This window comes from Carcharodon carcharias, chromosome 22 (assembly GCF_017639515.1).
Source record: "Carcharodon carcharias isolate sCarCar2 chromosome 22, sCarCar2.pri, whole genome shotgun sequence".
In the NCBI taxonomy this organism is placed as follows: domain Eukaryota; kingdom Metazoa; phylum Chordata; class Chondrichthyes; order Lamniformes; family Lamnidae; genus Carcharodon; species Carcharodon carcharias.
In genome coordinates this window covers 63,148,793-63,169,269 of record NC_054488.1, presented here as the reverse complement: position 1 = coordinate 63,169,269, position 20,477 = coordinate 63,148,793, and the positions used below count along the sequence as shown (strand labels likewise).

The 20,477-nt window shown below is 48.0% G+C and overlaps 1 protein-coding gene across 1 annotated transcript in view; it reads right to left on the bottom strand.

Annotated features, from left to right (window-relative positions):
• Positions 1 to 20,477, bottom strand: part of LOC121293687 (carbonic anhydrase-related protein 10) — a 468,778-nt gene that overhangs the window by 202,180 nt on the left and 246,121 nt on the right. The window lies entirely within an intron of this gene.

Sequence of the window (20,477 nt, the reverse complement as noted above, 5' to 3'; positions counted from 1 at the left end):
AATGTCAATGCATTGTTGACATTCCAATTCCCACTGTCAGGATTGTTGGCATTGCAATAACAAATGTCAATGGATTGTTGATACTCCAATTACGAGTGTCATTGGATTGTTGACATTCCAATTACAAACCTCAATGGATTGTTGACATTCCAATTATAAACATCAATTAATTATTGAAATTCCAATTACAAACGTCAATAGGTTGTTGACATTCCAATTAGAAATGTCATTGGATTGTTGACTTTCCAATTGCAAACATCAATTAATTGTTGACATTCCAATTACAAATATCAATAGGTTGTTGACATTCCAATTACAAATGTCATTGGATTGGTGACATTCCAATTACAAACCTCAATGGATTGTTGACATTCCAATTACAAACCTCAATGGATTGTTGACATTCCAATTATAAACATCAATTAATTATTGAAATTCCAATTACAAACGTCAATAGGTTGTTGACATTCCAATTAGAAATGTCATTGGATTGTTGACTTTCCAATTACAAACATCAATGAATTGTTGACATTCCAATTAGGTGCCCCAGGAAAGGTTCATTGTACGTGAAAAGGACAGATTGTGAATAATGACCAATGTTAGACATGCCCCTGTTAGTGAAAGGTGTTAATTATAAGAAGCCTTGCTCTGCATTCACTCAATTATTCCCAACCTGCAAATCTTCATCTATGATTCTAGATGGGTATAAGCAAACTATCCCCTAATCCAGCCCTGGTCCACAGGTGAGCTTTTTCTCTAAATATAATCACAGTTACAGCTGGGAGCACTGGCTCATTTCACCTCCCCATCCTTTAAGTGGATTTGTATCAATTTCACTTCTGGCTTCAGCTGCCATAAACTAAATCAGCACAAACTAGGTACTGAACATGGAGTATATAAAATTTCAGTACAGCACCAGGACTGTCAGCTTACAAAATGTGCTGCAGTCTCTGGAATAAGACTTGGCCCACAACTTTCTGACTCAGAGGTGAGATTGTTATTCACTGAGCTGACCCTCTCAGAAGTGTAAAACTCAAGCTGAAGTTGTTATAAAATTCATAAACAGTCACTTGGTAGTATAGAACTTGAATCTCGCTGAAAAGAGAGACGTTACTGAAGTTTCCATAACAAAAACAAAAATACCTGGAAAAACTCAGCAGGGCTGGCAGCATCTGCGGAGAGGAACTCAGTTAACGTTTCGAGTCCGAATGACCCTTCAACAGAACTAAGTAAAAATAGAAGAGAGGTGAAGTTTCCATCTTGTACTCATCAGGACAAATGCAAGAATTCCAAATTTCAAACAACCTACAGAAGGAATATGTTCAAGCCTGGCATCTTTTTTGCATTTCCCGGGAGCATGGGGAGCCTATGGTTCTCCATTGCTTTCTTCATGGCAACGCCTCAACCAATCTGAGTCTACTTGGCATCCAATCAGTACCCTTTCCTCCTCTGGTATAAATGGTGATGGTTTGAAATTTGGCATTGTCGCATTTGCCTGGGTGAATGAAAAATGAAAAGATTTGGGAACGTGACTCTCTTCTCAGTAATATTCCAGTTCATAAACACATGCGCAATGTAGAGTGAGGTTACTAGAATACAAGCCAACTCTCAGAACCATTGCTGCCTAGTCAGGAAGGTTCTAATAATACACAGTACTGCTATACTGGGACTGCCTTGGTGAAGGTTGTGTAATTTATGGTCGTTGCCAACGCTGCTCCCATTACAGCTAAACAACCCCAGTCAGCAGTCAGTACACTTCTCAGAGAAGCTAGATCTGTCTCCACATAAAACAAGACTCTTACTACCTGACAGCAGTCATCTGTTAGCTAACCTCTAGCATTAGTAACAATGTACATTGACTAACCAGACTTCTTTCACCTCTAGATCCAAACTGATAGCGGGATTTGTCTGTGGGCTACTCGAGTGACCTCCTACTATAAATCGAAGCAGGTCAGAGCCGTTGCTCTCCATGACCAAAATCCACCTTAATCCTGGATTCCTTGTATGGGCCAAAGGAAACCATTTTCCCATAACACTCAGGAGGATTGCACCAAGAAGGAGACTAGTTCTTAAATACCTCTCATTGGCCACAATCTGGCATCTTACTGCCACTGAACAAAGTCACAAGAGGTAAGAACATGCCTTTGCCCAGCATGATTCTGCAAGAAGGTGTTTGGGATGAAGCTGGTATTCACCAGAGCCACCCAGCACTCATATGGAAGAAGAATTGAGATACACCCTCTCTTCTAATCAATAACTTTGATATCCTTCCTTGAGATGTGGACAGACACTATCCACCCTAAGCCAGAGGGTCACTATGTGATTTACCGACAACCTAAAGCCATTATAGGATAGGAAGCATGCAATACTTTCAGCAAAATCCAGGGCAGGCACTTTGAATATACCACACGACTGAAAGAAGTGGCTTCATTCGCTTTGGAGAGATGGGGATTAACTGGGTGGTTATGATGACTGACTCTTACCATGTGGCTTTTGCATCTTGTGACCAGAAGGTGGCTAATATATGATTGTTACAGAAGAATGGGATATTGGGGCAGGGATCAAATCAATTGCAGTCTTTCAACCTGACAGCAAGAGACGGCTTCACTGAAAAATAACACTCGCTGCCTACATCAGAGAGTCCTCACCAACTCAGATGCACGTTAGAGCTCAGTAATAATAATTGGCGTTAATGCATTTGATGTATTTGTTTGGATGAACAGTCATCGATCTCTTTTGTCATATGGGGACAGCCCTCTGCCACGCTGTGCTTACTCCCATCCAGACATCTATCTGCTTCTCATTTTCTTCCCCACTCCAATTTAGTTTGATCTCCCCTTTGAAAACAGAAATAAAATATGCAATCATTGTATCTACCTCTCCCCGACTCATTGCACTGCGCTCGCCTTCATGCTCCCTATCATAATTAAATATTTTAAGTGTCGATATCAGCATAATGAAAGAATTTGCAGAGTTATTGTAAGTGCAAAAGGGAATTTGAGATATTGGTGTGTCAATGCATTACCTTGGTTAATTTGACTGGCAGCAGTTTATTAAGTTTCTCTGAGGCTGCTGCAGTCTGGGAGCTCTCTCCTGAAGCTGCATCACATTAATACAATCTCCACTGTTCATTAATACTGATGAGCAAAAGCAGCTAATTGAATTATGTATGAAGCATCGCTGATTAAATAATATTTCACTCCTCTCTGTAAAATTAGCTACACTTGATTAACATCCACCAGTGTCTGCTATGCTGAGTGTCACTGGGACCTTTCTACTGGCTGTGTCCTTAGAATTCTCTTCCAAACGTTTAACCATCACTGTCATCGTAGTTATTTAAAAAAAATGTACACTCAACAAGTTGTGAAAGATGCTGGCACATCAGCTTTCTTATAGGTTGGAGCTAGAAATTCTCAACCATCTGTTCAGGAGTAGCAGCATTTAATCATTTTTTTTGCCTCTGATGAAATTTATTATTAAGTGTAATTTATGCTGATTAAACCACGGGGTAATTTATATTGATCCTGGTGGTCCATCTTGGTGGTGGCTGGGTAAGTGGAGGCTGGGGGGTGTGTCGGGGTGGGTGTGGGGGCCAGAGGCTGAGTGGTTTGAGGTTGGGGGTGGGAGTGGGGAATGGAGTGTGGGTTGCTGGGGAATGGGAGGGCAACTGTAGAAGAGCAGGAGGGCAAGGAGTGAATGTTGATCCTTAGCCTGTAGAGGAACTGAGTAAATCTGTGGTCAGATATTTCGTTCTCAGGTATTTCTGGCTGGCAGTAACTATGGAGATAACATGTTAGTGAAGCCCTGCTGATGGTGAGCCTCCTTGTGCAGCCAATCTGATAGAATCAAATTAATATCATTAACACTCTGCATGCGGAGAGCCCACATAACACTGCATGAATAATGAGAGCTGAATGTCAATTGCAATCACAACACCCTCACACGTTTCCTTTCAATATTGGTCTAAGTACAGTCTCTGTAACCAGTGGAAACTATCACAAAATACTGCTTCTTTCTAATAGGACTGCACTCTGTCCAAATTCACACACCAACTCCTCACATTAAGCTGGAGACTAGTGTTGTTCTTAATTCTCAATTAACAAAAATTCTGCAGGGTCTTTAGGGAATGGTTTGTGTTGTAATATGCCTTTAAGGTATAGCAGCATGACATCACCAGAAGGGAAGTGTGTCATGCGATCCAGTCTTAGGGGAGGATTTTCCCCTCATTGGGTGGGTGTGGTGGGTGGGTGGGCCCGGGCCCAGGAGTGCCTGTGCAATGGTCCTCCACCCGCGATAGGGCCCCGGCCGTGATTTCATGCTGGCTGGCCAATTAACGGCCGGCCAGCGTCAATCACGCGCTGAAACGCTCAGCGCTGCCTGGGAGGAGGGTGGGGAGGGAATGAGGGCGAGTATGGAAGTCAGCGTATGCACGTGGGTGCGCTCAGTGAAAGCTCCCCGAAGGCATAGAGCTGCCTGAGGGAGCTGAAGATTTTCCACATTTAAAATAATTTTCAAAAATAAAGGAAAATATGTCCCCTCATGTCACATGGACAGGGACATGTTAGAAACGAGCTCAAGAAACTTTTATTTCATTTTTAATTAACATCGGAAACCTCATCCTGCCCGTGGATCAGGTTTCCTCGAAAATCCAAAGGCCATTTGGCCTATTTGTCCGCTCGCCAACTGCCCATTAGACAGGCAGGGAAAACCTCCATTTCATTCATTGGTTAATGGGCTTAAACAGCCCTCTTAGCTATCAGTGGGCACGTTACCAACTCCTGTGCGTGCCCGCCAACTGAAATATCACGCACTATTTCACACTCGTGCATGTCGGGTGCTCACCCACATGCCAAGCCTAAAATCCAACCCTTAGTTTCACTTTTGCTTCTGAGCAGAGCACACGCACACAGCTCTGCTGCTGATATCTCCACACTTTCTACCCGTGTATAAATGGTCCCATGTGCCTAGTCTAAATAAATGAACCCAAACATGTTTACACAATCCCTTATGAGTGATTGGTGCTTTTCTGTCATTATAGAAACACAACACAGTGTGCAGGGGTGGTCAGACAATGCGGCAGCAAGATGAAGTACAGCTACGACATGGTGAACAGCCTTGGATTGTGCAACATGAGACAACCTTCAACGTTCTGGGCAGGCTGCTATGGAATTGCAGTGTTTGGATGCGTTGAAATCGTCGTGTGGTGACTGCACAGTACAGTTTTGTAGACACAGTTCCAAGCTAGTACTCAGATAAGGAGCTGGTAAGCAGATAGATCGTTCGTAGTGAGATTGCAGTGCATAGCCTTCCAGTGCCCTGAGTGGGAGAGCGCGTCGAGGGGACCAGCACTGGGTTAGCTCAGTTGGGAAAGGTGAGTAATCCGGGTGTGGGCTGGATCAATAGTGAGCGAGGGAGAGTCAAATAAAAAAATAAATGAAAAAATATCATAAAAATCAGGTCAGAGAAGGTTGCAATTATACCAGGCAGAGATTCGGAAAAGTGTGCGAAAGCAGCTACAGCGACACTCATCCCAGGTATTATAGCAGAGGGAAGGTCAAAGGGATATTGTCAGAATGTCTACAAAGTTCCCCTGTTTGAATTGGGATGTAACTGACCTACAGTCTGAATTCAAAATATTTAAACAATGTACAGAGCTCTGGTTTCTTGATTCAGGTGTGTCCGAACCAGACAAGCAAGTCATAAAAATTTGCCTAGCAATTGGGAATGAAGGTCTGCACAGGCTGAACATGTCAGGATTGACAGCAGAAGATCTAATGGATCCCCAAAAGTAATGGACTACGTTGGAAGACAGGTTCAGAATCAAGTTAAACTTCCGTATTCATCGACTAGAGTTCATGTCATTTTGATAACAGCCGACAGAATCCATAGACCACTTCATCAGCAGATGCAGAGAAAAGGGTACGCACTGAGATTTTTCAAACGCAGAGCTAGCGGACAGAATTGTTGAGTTGGTGATCACATCCACTCCCGTGGAAGCTTTCCAGAAAGATCTGCTGGACAAGCCCAAAACATATAACATCGAGGAGCTACTCAAGGATGGACATAAGCACAAAACGATCCTCAAAGGTTGACGAAGCTTACAGGTCCTAAACACAACTCCAATTGTTGACGCACTCACTAGAACACCCAAACCTAGTGAGACATGTGGGAGGTGTGGCCTTCTGCAGGCACCAAGGAAACTCCCAGCTTTCCACCAATCCGGCAAGGCTTATGGCAGAAAGGGCCATTGGCAGCGGCAGGGCACTAGAGCAAAGGCTGGCGCAGCTATAGGGAGCCCTGCACAGACCGTACACCACAGGGACCTTCAAGCAATAAGAATGACCATCTGGTGTCCTGTCAGTTACAGGAGGTGATTGACAAATTGGAAAGTGACGACGGTGTGTGTGACGAGATGAAGAGGGGTGAACACATTTCTCACCGTCAATATTGTGGAAAACACAGACACCATTGCATCAACCAAAGGGTTTGCCAAGATTCAAATATTTGTCCTAAGAAAGTTGGCAACTAATTGGTATTGCCTAAGATTGGTACAGGGGCAATTGCCAACATACCCTCCCCTGCGAATTCTAAAAGACATGTATCTGGATACATGGGAGACCTTGGCAAAACCTGCTGCTGTGAATGCTCAGGGTACAATGGGTCATTAATTCCGTGTGCAGGATCCATAGTCCTGGAGTGCAAGTACAGTCCAACCCCAGGTGTCACTGGCATTCCACATCCTGGAGACTGAAAGCCCAGTGACTGTGGACCTACTGGTTTTGTTTCTGAGTAGAGCACACACACACAGCTCCGCTGCCGACATATTCATGCTTTCTATCCATGTATAAATGTTCCCATGTGCCTAGTCTAAATAAATGAGTCCACAACGTGTTTACACAATCCCTTATGGGTGATTGGTGCTTTATATTTCATAAAAACATAACAGTTAGAGTCTAGGATTGTAGTCTGAATGGACTGAGGTGTTGGAGTGGGGATGAGGTGGGTGACGGGGGTGGGGGGGCGGTTGAGAGAGTGAAGTGGGTGAAGGGAGCTCTCCACTGATCTGAAGAACTAGGCTAATGTTCCTGTGAACAGAGCTGTGCCTCTTTATCGTGGCCCCCTTGGCTCTGGCCTGTCTCCTCCTCCCTCTCCACCTCAGCCTCAACCTCAGGCCCTGCAGGAGATAAACTCCCGCCTGCTGGCACTGCTGGGAATGGAGGCAGGATCAGGATGTCTGGAAAATTCCCGATTCCTGCCTCCCTGGTGTAGATGCAGCTTCGAGTGTTTACACTCCACTTTTGGGAGCTGGAGAATGATTTCAGTTTTCAAAAACCTGTGGATAACCCCATCTGATTGACTGATGTCCTTCAGGGAAGGGAATCTGCCGGCCTTACCCAGTCTGGGCCTATGCGTCCAGCTCCACTCCCTCTTCATTCTGCTCTGAAATGGAGTCCAACCAGGGAGTTGGATAATAAAGACCAGCCTTGCCAGTGAAACCCACAGATAGAGACTGAGAAACCTGGGTATACACAGCAGGTTACCCCCACCTACAGGATACGGGTAACGCGATGGCTTTTTACGAAAACCTGACAGATTCATGGTCACTGTTACTATCAGCAGCTGTTTGATATTCTGCTGTTGTTGTTTTGGAAACTCTGACATTTCTCACACATTCACACGACAGAGTATAAAGTTTTAGTCTGTGTAAAACATTCTTGTGGTGACAACTGTTAATTCGGCAACAACAGCAGCAGCTCATTAACCTGGCATTCCCAGTCCTGTGATTGTGAGGAAGTTGCAAGATTTCAGTTTTGGAACCTTTCAGGAAAATACAAAACTGTGGTGATGTAAGATTCATTCAAAGGGAGATTGTAGTAGCAATAGCAACAGGGATTAGAGAGAGAGAGACAGAGAGAGAGAGAGACAGAGAAGCAGAGAGACAGAAAGAGAGAGACACACACAGAGACAGAGACAGAGAGAGAAATAGAGAGACAGACAGCAACAGAGACAGAGAGAGACAGAGAGAGAGAGAGACAGGCAGAGAGAGACAGAGAGAGAGACAGGGAGAGAGGTAGAGAGACAGAGAGAAGTAGAGAGAGATAGAGAGAGAGATAAACAGGGAAAGAGAGACAGACAGCAAGAGACTCAGATAGTGAGAGAGAAAGACAGAGAGAGACAGATAGAGAGACAGAGAGAGAAAGATGGAGAGGGAGAGAGACAGATACAGAGAGAGAGAAAGAAAGAGACAAAGAGAGAGAGAGAGAGACAGAGAGGGTAAGAGAATGGCACAGACACAGAGCATGAGAGAGAGACACACACACAGGGAGACAGGCAGAGAGAGAGAGAGGGAGAGACAGAGAGATAGATAGTAAGAGGCAGAGACAGAGAGAAAGAGAGGGAGACAGACAGAGACAGCAACTCAAAGTAGGGAGAGAGAGAGAGACAGAGAAGCAGAGAGACAGAAAGAGAGAGACACACACAGAGACAGAGACAGAGAGAGAAATAGAAAGACAGACAGCAACAGAGACAGAGAGAGACAGAGAGAGAGAGAGACAGGCAGAGAGAGACAGAGAGAGAGACAGGGAGAAAGGTAGAGAGACAGAGAGAAGTAGAGAGAGATAGAGAGAGAGATAAACAGGGAAAGAGAGACAGACAGCAAGAGACTCAGATAGTGAGAGAGAAAGACAGAGAGAGACAGATAGAGAGAGAGAGAGAGAAAGATGGAGAGGGAGAGAGACAGATACAGAGAGAGAGAAAGAAAGAGACAAAGAGAGAGAGAGAGAGACAGAGAGGGTAAGAGAATGGCACAGACACAGAGCATGAGAGAGAGACACACACACAGGGAGACAGGCAGAGAGAGAGAGAGGGAGAGACAGAGAGATAGATAGTAAGAGGCAGAGACAGAGAGAAAGAGAGGGAGACAGACAGAGACAGCAACTCAAAGTAGGGAGAGAGAGAGAGACAGAGAAGCAGAGAGACAGAAAGAGAGAGACACACACAGAGACAGAGACAGAGAGAGAAATAGAGAGACAGACAGCAACAGAGACAGAGAGAGACAGAGAGAGAGAGACAGGCAGAGAGAGACAGAGAGAGAGACAGGGAGAGAGGTAGAGAGACAGAGAGAAGTAGAGAGAGATAGAGAGAGAGATAAACAGGGAAAGAGAGACAGACAGCAAGAGACTCAGATAGTGAGAGAGAAAGACAGAGAGAGACAGATAGAGAGACAGAGAGAGAAAGATGGAGAGGGAGAGAGACAGATACAGAGAGAGAGAAAGAAAGAGACAAAGAGAGAGAGAGAGAGACAGAGAGGGTAAGAGAATGGCACAGACACAGAGCATGAGAGAGAGACACACACACAGGGAGACAGGCAGAGAGAGAGAGAGGGAGAGACAGAGAGATAGATAGTAAGAGGCAGAGACAGAGAGAAAGAGAGGGAGACAGACAGAGACAGCAACTCAAAGTAGGGAGAGAGAGAGAGACAGAACAGCAGAGAGTGAGAGAGAGAGAGAGTGGTAAAGATGCTGGGAGAGCATCAGAGAGGGGAAGACACAGGCTGCGAGACAGAAATGGAGAGAGAGAGCAACAGACCGAGAGAGAGAGATTGAGAGTGAGTGGGAGAGAGAGAGAAAGAGAGACGGAGAGAGAGAGAGGAAATTGACTACTGTTTGTGCAGCCTGTGTGTAAGAGAAAGAATCCAGGGAGGGTGAGGGAAAATGCTGGAGTGAGAGATGCAGAAAGGGAGAGGAGGGTGAGGAGGAGGAGAATTAAGAGTTAGGAAGAGGATTAAGGAAAAGGAGGAAAGAGATATGCTGGGAGAGATATAAAAGAGAAGAGTGAGCTAGAAGGGAATGAAGAGAAAGAGAAAACAAGAGGAGCAGACGAAGAGAGGAAGGCGACAGTCAGAAAGAGGGACAGAAGGGGGAAAAAAAGAGGGAAGTGGGGGTTAAGCAAGGGGATCAACACTGTCATTTATTCCATATCTCGGAGCAATGCAGAGATGGCACTAGTTTCTAAATATGCAACAGGTTTATTTACAAGAGTTTTAAAATATTTCTGCAACCACAAAATGTTTGCACCATGTTTATCCCAACCTCGGCTTCTAGCAACTTCTGTGGTGACTGTTTACTTTGCTCTGACTCAACACCCAGACTTAACTAATCTAGCACAGTGAGCAAAGATCCGTTACCAGACTCTCATGATCAAATATTGAACAATCAAACACTGCAAACTCCATTTTCCCTCCCATGGTCCATGTGGTTTGATACCTTCCCCCCCGGGAAAATCTATCCAGCTCTCTGTAAAATTCCAGCTAACATTCAGCATCTTTTCGGGGAAGAGAGTTCCAGATTTCCACCAGTCTTTGTATGAAGGTATTTTTCCTGATTTTGTTCCTGAACAGCTTGGTTCTAATTTGAAGCTGGTGTCCCTTGTTGTAGACTCTCCGACCAGAGGAAATATCTTTGCCGGATTTAATTACTAACAAATTGCATTGGCTTTTCAATTAGGTCACAGAAGCCAAGGTAGTCACACTGTGTCCTTCAAAAACAACAACAACTCACATTTATATAACACCTCGAATAACAAGAGCACGAGGATTAGGAGTAGGAATAGGCCATTCGGCCCCTCAAGCTTGCTGCACCATTCAATAAGCTCATGGCTGATCTGATTGTGGCTTTATCTTCACTTTCCTGCCCCCCCCCACCCCCCCCATAACTATCGACTCCTTTATCGATCAAAAATCTGTCATAAATACTGTGAACTGTCTCGAGGTGCTTCATGGGAGCATGGCCGTATAAAATTTGACACCAAACCATAGAGAGAGATATTAGAGCAGGTGAGAAGGAGGAAAGAGAGGGCAGAGAGGTTTAGGGAGGGAATTTCAGAGCCTAGGGCCCCAGGCAGCTGAAGGTATGGCTGCCAGTGGTGGAGCGATGGGAATCAGGGGCTGCTCAAGAGGCCAGAATTGGAAGAGTGCGGAGACCTTGGAGAGATATAGATCTGTAGAAGGAATGCAAGAGCTTAGATCTTAGACACCGGGACTTGGACCAGGTGGTCCCGGTGATCAGGAGCAGCAGAAAGAGCTCGGGGTGGGGGGGGGTGGAGGGAAGGGGGCTGGTGACTAAGAAACAGGTCAGTCAGGAAAAGAGCAGGCTTCTCATTTTGAAGAGCACTGTCTCTCCACACAAATTGGAGTTTTAAATGAGATGTTTACTAATGATACCAGACCTTGTTTATTTGCTGCTTCAATCTCCTGGTATGTGTATAATGTCAGTTTGACTCAGGTTTAAGACACATTAAGATTTGCCATGTAGCAGATGAATAGTACGAGAGGCGTGAAGGGCCGAACAGCCTGGCTCCTGCTCCTCAGTCATATGTTCCTGACAAAGGCTAGTCACAAAACCTGATTTAAAAAACTGGGAGATTGGAGATGTTTCTGTGTGAAAGAAAACGCTCAGTGAGATATTTCACTTAAAAGCAAGTACTGCCTGAAAGGTTTTAACCAGTAGGTCAGTTTGAACCTTGCAATAATATCAAGCTCATTATAAACTTGTACATTATTCAAACAAACAGTCACTTGGCAGTACAGAACTTTGATATTGCTGTAAAGGGAGACATGTTGCTGAAGCAATTTAAATGATGCTGCTCATTGTCTGGTAGGTGGAGCAGCTTTTTGGACTGATGGCAGCATGTATGAGTTTAAGTGCCGGTGTGATGCCAGCTATGTGGACTGTACATCCCAGCAATTGGCTGATCGATGAAAGAGCGTGTTCCTCTGGCCATTCATAATAGGCAGAGTACAGGCTGTACTCAACAAGCTCTTGCTTGCAAAGTCCAAAACAAAACATCTACTGTTAAATGTGATTCTGCGATTGGACAACACATGCTGAACAACCCTGACTGTGCTAATAGCCATTCTAACAACCAATTTAAGACAATTAGTCAAGCTTATATTGTGGCTCATTTACACTTGCTAGGAATGACATACATTCATATGCAGGGATCCGTTCTCTGCAAATATAAGGAATATTTTCAAACCTTTTTTGAATTACCCGGGAGCTTGGGGAGCCTATAGTTCCCTGTTGCTTTCTCCATGGCAACACCCACAGCCAATCAAAGTTGACTTGCCAACCAATCAGCACCCCTTTCTCTTGTAGTATAAATTGTTGTGACTGTTGGAAATTTGGCATTCTTGTGTTTGTCCTGATGAGTGCAAGATGAAAAGTTTCAGCAACATGTCCCTCTTTTCAGCAAGATTATTCTAGTGATAAGTTTCTACTATTAGGTGATATCTTTATGAATCTAGGTACCAGGGGATCGGGAGGAACCAGGTTCCTACCCTGTGTCCCCCATAGATGTAAATTCCAGTGGAGAAGGGTTCCTTGTCAAATACATAAACACATAAAGACACACCCTGAAGGCAAACTGCCAGGTTGAACTTGCATCTTGTATGAGGTCCGTAACAAACATGTTCACTTGTAAAATTCTGCTGCCTCCCATTCTCATGGGTCAGACGGTTGGGGGGGTGGGGGGGCGGCATCAGTGAGTGGGTGGGATGGAATATGCCATTGCTGCCCAGAGGGGAGGGACAGCCAAACGCTCCACGGCTGAGGGCATCCAACAGCCTCAATCTTCGACTCCTCCGAAAAGTTAGAGGAAGCCATCAAGAAATGATTGGCTTTCCTGATTTCTAGGTCAAGGAATGTGGGACAGAAATGTACATCCATCAAGAAGTGTGTTGCCGGGAAGGTCGGAGAATCTTGTTATATAACCCAGCTATACGTGAGAGATGTATATATCTGTTGGCCTGTCTATGGATACATACAGAAACAGATAGATGGTGTGAGAATAGCTTCTCTGAGTAACTCCTAATGAATCCCAGGTGATTCTGGTTGAAATAAAAGCAGAAAATGCTGGAACCATTCAGCAGGTCTGGCAACATCTGTGGAGATAGAAACAGAGTTAACGTCTCAGGTCAGTGACAGTTTGTCTGAACTGGGAAATGAAAGTTTGCGGAGCTGAAACGTTAACCCTGTTTCCCAGGACACAGCTGCTGCCTGATCTGCTGAACGTTTCCAGATTATCCCGCTTTTATTTCAGGTTTCAAGCGCCTGCAGTATTATAGTTTGCAGTATTTTGCTTTGAGAGCAATGTTTGTCTTTGGCCACTGGTGCTTAGAATTATTGGATGATGTAGTGTTGATGGAGGCCAGTCTGCCCATTATGTCTGTGCCGGCTCTTTGAAAGAGCTGAAATTAAACTGTGACACACAATGGATTGGAAAATGGGACAGGATGTTTCACCTGCATCTCCCATTGTGTTTATATAGAGAATATGTGAATTATACAGGATTCACAGCGCAAAAACAGGCCATTCTCCTACCCTACCTCACCTCCCCTATCACTATATCCCTCTATTCCATTCTCCCTCATGTGTTTATCCAGCTTCCTCTTAAATGTATCTACACTCTCCACCTCAGCCACTCGCTGTGGGAGCGAGTTCCACCTCTCATAGGTATCACCTCTCAGTTCTAGTATCATCATAGAATCATAGTCGAGTACAGGATAGAAGGAGGTCATTCGGCACATCAAGTCTGCACTGGCTCTTTGAAAAAGCAACCCAGTTAGTCCCAGCCACCCCCTTCTCTCCCCATATCCCTGCAGTATCCTTGCCAATGGGATCAGCGTAACACAGATGGGATACTCCCTTCATAAGTCCACACTGAGGTCGCGGAGGCTGAGAGTATCCTTCTGTTTTATCATTTCCAGTAGATATTCTCAATCGCAAGGCAAGGGTCGGATGTCAAACCAGGGCGTTCCAGCCCTCATCCCGTCCCCATTTCTGAATTTTTGGACCAGACTGAAGTCTGGGGCTCTGCTTGCACTGGTTTAGGTCATGATGTGTCTCTGGGGACATTTACTCTCACGAACACAGTCAAAGCTGGGATTTGTAGCCCACACTGGATGTATATCACCTCAATGAACTGCCACTGCCTTCTGTTATAAATGCCTTTGCTAATCGTGCACAATTTCTCAGCTCTTTATGTATGATTTTATTTTACTCTGATTGTGTTGCGCGTTAATTGGAGTTTGGAAGCGTTCGTCACTGCTCACAGACAAGAGCGAGTTCAGGCAGCTTAATTTGATCGGGACTGGATGTAATGCGCTCAAGCCCTTGGTTTTTCCTTCATAAATAAGTGCTTGTGACATTTTAATTTCAGAGCTTCAGACAGCTTACTCAATGGCTCTGTTCATACATGAGAGGGTGACTGAAGGAGACACACAGCAAAGTTAGCAAGCCCCAAGCTGTCCAAGAATTAAATCCCAAAGCTACTGTCTCCACAGCTGGAGCAGTAGATGTGCTGCAATTTACTTGCTGCCTGGTCTTTTAGTAAAAGGCGGCCAGGGAGAGATGGGTGAAATTTGGAGGAAGCTGACTCACCAATTGATAGTGAGAGAAAAACAGAGACACACATGCAGAGAGCCACACAGGCGCACAACAACAACTTGGATTTATATAGCACCACTCATGTACACAACCCTCCCTATCTCTGTAACCTCCTCCAGCCCCTATGACCCATTCCAAGGCCCTTCACAGGAGCGTCAGCAAATTAAGTTTGACACCGAGTCACATGAGGAGGTAGGTGGGCCGGTAAAGGGTGGGTTTTAAGGGGCAATCTTTGGGAAAACGGGGCAGAGGGGTTCAGGGAATGGAATTCCAGAGCTTGGGGGCATCAGCAGCTGAAGTCGAGGCGGCCCGGGAGGAGTGATGGAAATCGAGGTTGTAGGGGATGGAGGAGGTTACAGAGTTGGGAGGGGTGCAGGGGCTGGAGGAGGTTACTGAGATAGGGAGGGATGTAGGGGCTGGAGTAGGTTACAGAGTTGGGAGGTGTGTAGGGGCTGGAGCAGGTTACTGAGATAGGGAGGGGTGTAGGGGCTGGGGGAGGTTACTGAGATAGGGAGGGTTGGGGGCGGGAGGAAGTTACAGAGAGGGAGGGGTGTAGGGGCAGAAGGAGGTTAAAGAGATAGGGAGGGTCATGGGGCTGGAGGAAGTTACAGAGATAGGGAGGTTTGTAGGGGCTGGAGGAGGTTACAGATAGGGAGGGTTGTGGGGCTGGAGCAAGTTACAGAGATAGGGAGGGCTGTGGGGCTGGGGGAGGTTACTGAGATAGGGAGGGGTGTAGGTGCTGGAGGAGGTTAAAGAGACAGGGAGGGTTGTGGGGCTGGAGGAGGTTACAAAGATAGGGAATGATGTAGGGGCTGGAGCAGGTTACAGAGATAGGGAGGGTTGTGGGGCTGAAGGAGGTTACAGAGATAGGGAGAGTTGTGGGGCTGGAGGAGGTTACAGAGATAGGGAGGGTTATAGGGGCTGGAGGAGGTTACAAAGATAGGGAGGGTTGTGCGGCTGGAGGAGGTTACTGAGATAGGGAGGGTTGTGGGGCTGCAGGAGGTTACTGAGATAGGGAGGGTTGTGGGGCTGGAGGAGATTACTGAGATAGGGAGGTTTGTGGGGCTGGAGGAGATAACTGAGATAGGGAGGGTTGTGTGGCTGGAGGAGGTTATAGACATAGGGAGGGTTGTAAGGTCTGGAGGAGGTTACAGAGATAGGGAGGGGTGTAGGGGCTGGAGGAGGTTACAGAGATAGGGAGGGGTGTAAGGGCTGGAGGAGGTTACAGAGATCGGGAGGGTTGTGGGGCTGGAGGAGGTTACAGAGATAGAGAGGGTTGTAGGAGTTGACGAGGTTACAGAGAGGGTTGTAGGCGCTGGAGGAGGTTACAGAGATAGGGAGAGTTGTAGGGGCTGGAGGAGGTTACAGATAGGGAGGGTTGTGGGGCTGTAGGAGGTTACATAGATAGGGACGGATGTAGGGGCTGGAGGAGGTTACAGAGATAGGGAGGTTTGTAGGGGCTGGAGGCAGTTACAGAGATAGGGTGGGTTGTAGGGGCTGGAGGAGGTTACAGAGATAGGGAGGGTCATAGGGGCTGGAGGAGGTTACAGAGTTAGGGAGGGTCATAGGGGCTGGAGGAGGTTACAGAGTTAGGGAGGGGTGTAGGGGCTGGAGGAGATTACAGAGACAGGGAGGGTTGTAGGGGCTGGAGGATGTTACGGATAGGGAGGGTTGTGGGGCCGGAGGAGGTTACAGAGATAGGGAGGTTTGTAGGGGCTGGAGGCAGTTACAGAGATAGGGTGGGTTGTAGGGGCTGGAGGAGGTTACAGAGATAGGGAGGGTCATAGGGGCTGGAGGAGGTTACAGAGTTAGGGAGGGTCATAGGGGCTGGAGGAGGTTACAGAGTTAGGGAGGGGTGTAGGGGCTGGAGGAGATTACAGAGACAGGGAGGGTTGTAGGGGCTGGAGGATGTTACAGAGATAGGGAGAGTCTTGGGGCTGGATGAGGTTACAGAGATAGGGAGGGATGTGTGGCTGGAGGAGGTTACAGAGATAGGGAGGGGTGTAGGGGCTGGAGGAGGTTTTAGAGATAGGGAGTGGTTTAGGGGCTGGAGGAGGTTACAGAGATAGGGAGTGGTGTAGGGGCTGGAGGAGTTTATAGAGATAGGGTGGGTCATGAGGCTGGAGGAGGTTAGAGAGGTAGGGAGGTTTGTAGGGGCTGGAGGAGCTTACTGAGATAGGGACGTTCATGGGGCTGGAGGAGGTTACCGAGATAGGGAGGGTTGTAGGGGCTGGAGGAGGATACTGTGATACAGAGGGTCATAGGTGCTGGAGGAGGTTACAGAGATAGGGAGGGTCATTGGGGCTGGTGGAGGTTACACTGATAGGGAGCGTTGTAGGGGCTGGAGGAGGTGACAGAGATAGCGAGGGTCATGGGGCTGCAGGATGTTACAGAGATAGTGAGGGTTGTGAGGCTGGAGGAGGTTACTGCGATAGGGAGGGTCATGGGGCTGAAGGAGGTTACTGAGATAGGGAGGGTTGTGAGGCTGGAGGAGGTTACAAAGATAGGGAGGGTTGTGCGGCTGGAGGAGGTTACTGAGATAGGGAGGGTTGTGGGGCTGCAGGAGGGTACTGAGATAGGGAGGGTTGTGGGGCTGGAGGAGGTTACTGAGATAGGGAGGGTTGTGCGGCTGGAGGAGGTTACTGAGATAGGGAGGTTTGTGGGGCTGGAGGAGATTACTGAGATAGGGAGGGTTGTGTGGCTGGAGAAGGTTATAGACATAGGGAGGGTTGTAAGGGCTGGAGGAGGTTACAGAGATAGGGAGGGGTGTAGGGGCTGGAGGAGGTTACAGAGATAGGGAGCGGTGTAAGGGCTGGAGGAGGTTATAGAGATAGGGAGGGGTGTAATGGCTGGGGGTGGTCACAGAGATAGGGAGGGTTGTAGGGACTGGAAGAGGTTACAGAGATAGGGAGGAGTGTAGGGGCTGGAGGAGGTTACAGAGATAGGGAGGGGTGTAGGGGCTGGAGGAGGTTACAGAGATAGGAAGGGGTGTAGGGGCTGGAGGAGGTTACAGAGATAGGGAGGGTTGAAGGGGCTGGAGGAGGTTTCAGAGATAGGGAGGGTTGTAGGGGCTGGAGGAGTTTACAGAGATAGGGTGGGGTGTTGGGGCTGTAGGTGGTCACAGAGATAGGGAGGGTTGTAGGGCCCGGAGGAGATTACCGAGATAGGGAGGGTTGTATGGGCTGGAGGAGGTTACAGAGATAGGGAGGGTCATAGGGGCTGGAGGAGGTTACAGAGATAGGGAGGGTTGTAGGGGCTGGAGGAGGTTACTGAGATAGGGAGGGTTGTAGGGGCTGGAGGAGGTTACAGAGATAGGGAGGGTTGTGAGGCTGGAGGAGGTTACTGCGATAGGGAGGGTCATGGGGCTGGAGGATGTTACAGAGATAGGGAGAGTTGTGGGGCTGGAAGAGGTTACAGAGATAGGGAAGGTTGTGGGGCTGGAGGAGGTTACAGAGATAGGGAGGGGTGTAGGGGCTGGAGGAGGTTACAGAGATAGGGAGTGGTTTAGGGGCTGGAGGAGGTTACAGAGATAGGGAGTGGTGTAGGGGCTGGAGGAGGTTACAGAGATAGGGAGGGTCATGGGGCTGGAGAAGGTTACCGAGATAGGGAGTGTTGTAGGGGCTGGAGGAGATAACTGAGATACAGAGGGTCATAGGTGCTGGAGGAGGTTACAGAGATACGGAGGGTCATTGGGGCTGGTGGAGGTTACAGTGATAGGGAGCATTGTAGGGGCTGGAGGAGGTTACAGAGATAGCGAGGGTCATGGGGCTGCAGGATGTTACAGAGATAGGGAGGGTTGTGAGGCTGGAGGAGGTTACTGCGATAGGGAGGATCATGGGGCTGAAGGAGGTTACGGAGATAGGGAAGGTTGTGGGGCTGGAGGAGGTTAGAGAGATAGGGAGGGGTGTAGGGGCTGGAGATGGTTACAGAGATAGGGAGGGGTGTAGGGGCTGGAGGAGTTTACAGAGATAGGGAGGGTCATAGGGGCTGGTGGAGGTTACAGTGATAGGGAGCATTGTAGGGGCTGGAGGAGGTTACAGAGATAGCGAGGGTCATGGGGCTGCAGGATGTTACAGAGATAGTGAGGGTTGTGAGGCTGGAGGAGGTTACTGCGATAGGGAGGATCATGGGGCTGAAGGAGGTTACAGAGATAGGGAAGGTTGTGGGGCTGGAGGAGGTTAGAGAGATAGGGAGGGGTGTAGGGGCTGGAGATGGTTACAGAGATAGGGAGGGGTGTAGGGGCTGGAGGAGTTTACAGAGATAGGGAGGGTTGTGGGGCTCGAGGAGGTTACTGAGATAGGGAGGGTTATGGGGCTGGAGGAGGTTACTGCGATAGGGATGGTTGTGAGTCTGGAGGAGGTTACAGAGATAGGGAGGTTTGTTGGGGCTGGAGGAGGTTACAGAGATCGGGAGGATTGTGGGGCTGGAGGAGGTTACAGAGATAGGGATGTTTGTGAGGCTGGAGGAGGTTACAAATGATAGGGAGGGTTAAGGGGCTGGAGGAGGTTACAGAGATAGAGAGGGTTGTAGGAGTTGACGAGGTTACAGAGAGGGTTGTAGGCGCTGGAGGAGGTTACAGAGATAGGGAGAGTTGTAGGGGCTGGAGGAGGTTACAGATAGGGAGGGTTGTGGGGCTGTAGGATGTTACATAGATAGGGAGGGATGTAGGGGCTGGAGGAGGTTACAGAGATAGGGAGGGGTGTAGGGGCTGGAGGAGGTTACGGAGATAGGGAGGTTTGTAGGGGCTGGAGGCAGTTACAGAGATAGGGAGGGCTGTAGGGGCTTGAGGAGGTTACAGAGATAGGGAGGGTCATAGGGGCTGGAGGAGGTTACAGAGTTAGGGAGGGTCATAGGGGCTGGAGGAGGTTACAGAGTTAGGGAGGGTCATAGGGGCTGGAGGAGGTTACAGAGATAGGGAGGGTTGTAGGGGCTGGAGGATGTTACAGAGATAGGGAGGTGTGTAGGGGCTGGAGGATGTTACAGAGATAGGGAGAGTCGTGGGGCTGGAGGAGGTTACAGAGTTAGGGAGGGTCATAGGGGCTGGAGGAGGTTACAGAGATAGGGAGGGTTGTAGGGGCTGGAGGATGTTACAGAGATAGGGAGGTGTGTAGGGGCTGGAGGATGTTACAGAGATAGGGAGAGTCGTGGGGCTGGATGAGGTTACAGAGATAGGGAGGGTTGTGGGGCTGGAGGAGGTTATAGAGATAGGGAGGGTTGTAGGGGCTGGAGGAGGTTACAGAGATAGGGAGTGGTTTAGGGGCTGGAGGAGGTTACAGAGATAGGGAGTGGTGTAGGGGCTGGAGGAGTTTACAGAGATAGGGTGGGTCATGAGGCTGGAGGAGGTTAGAGAGGTAGGGAGGTTTGAAGGGGCTGGAGGAGCTTACTGAGATAGGGACGGTCATGCGGCTGGAGGAGGTTACCGAGATAGGGAGGGTTGTAGGGGCTGGAGGAGGTAACTGAGATACAGAGGGTCATAGGTGCTGGAGGAGGTTACAGAGATACGGAGGGTCATTGGGGCTGGTGGAGGTTACAGTGATAGGGAGCGTTGTAGGGGCTGGAGGAGGTGACAGAGATAGCGAGGGTCATGGGGCTGCAGGATGTTACAGAGATAGTGAGGGTTGTGAGGCTGGAGGAGGTTACTGCGATAGGGAGGGTCATGGGGCTGAAGGAGGTTACTGAGATAGGGAGGGTTGTGAGGATGGAGGACGTTACAGATAGGGAAGGTTGTGGGGCTGGAGGAGGTTACAGAGATAGGGAGGCGTGTAGGGGCTGGAGATGGTTACAGAGAAAGGGAGGGGTGTAGGGGCTGGAGGAGGTTACTGAGATAGGGAGGGTTATGGGGCTGGAGGAGGTAACTGCGATAGGGATGGTTGTGAGTCTGGAGGAGGTTACAGAGATAGGGCGGGTTGTAGGGCCTGGAGGATGTTACAGAGATAGGGAGGGCTGTAGGGGCTGGAGGAGGTTACAGAGATAGGGAGGGTTGTAAGGGCTGGAGGAGGTTACAGAGATAGGGAGGGTTGTAGGAGCTGGAGG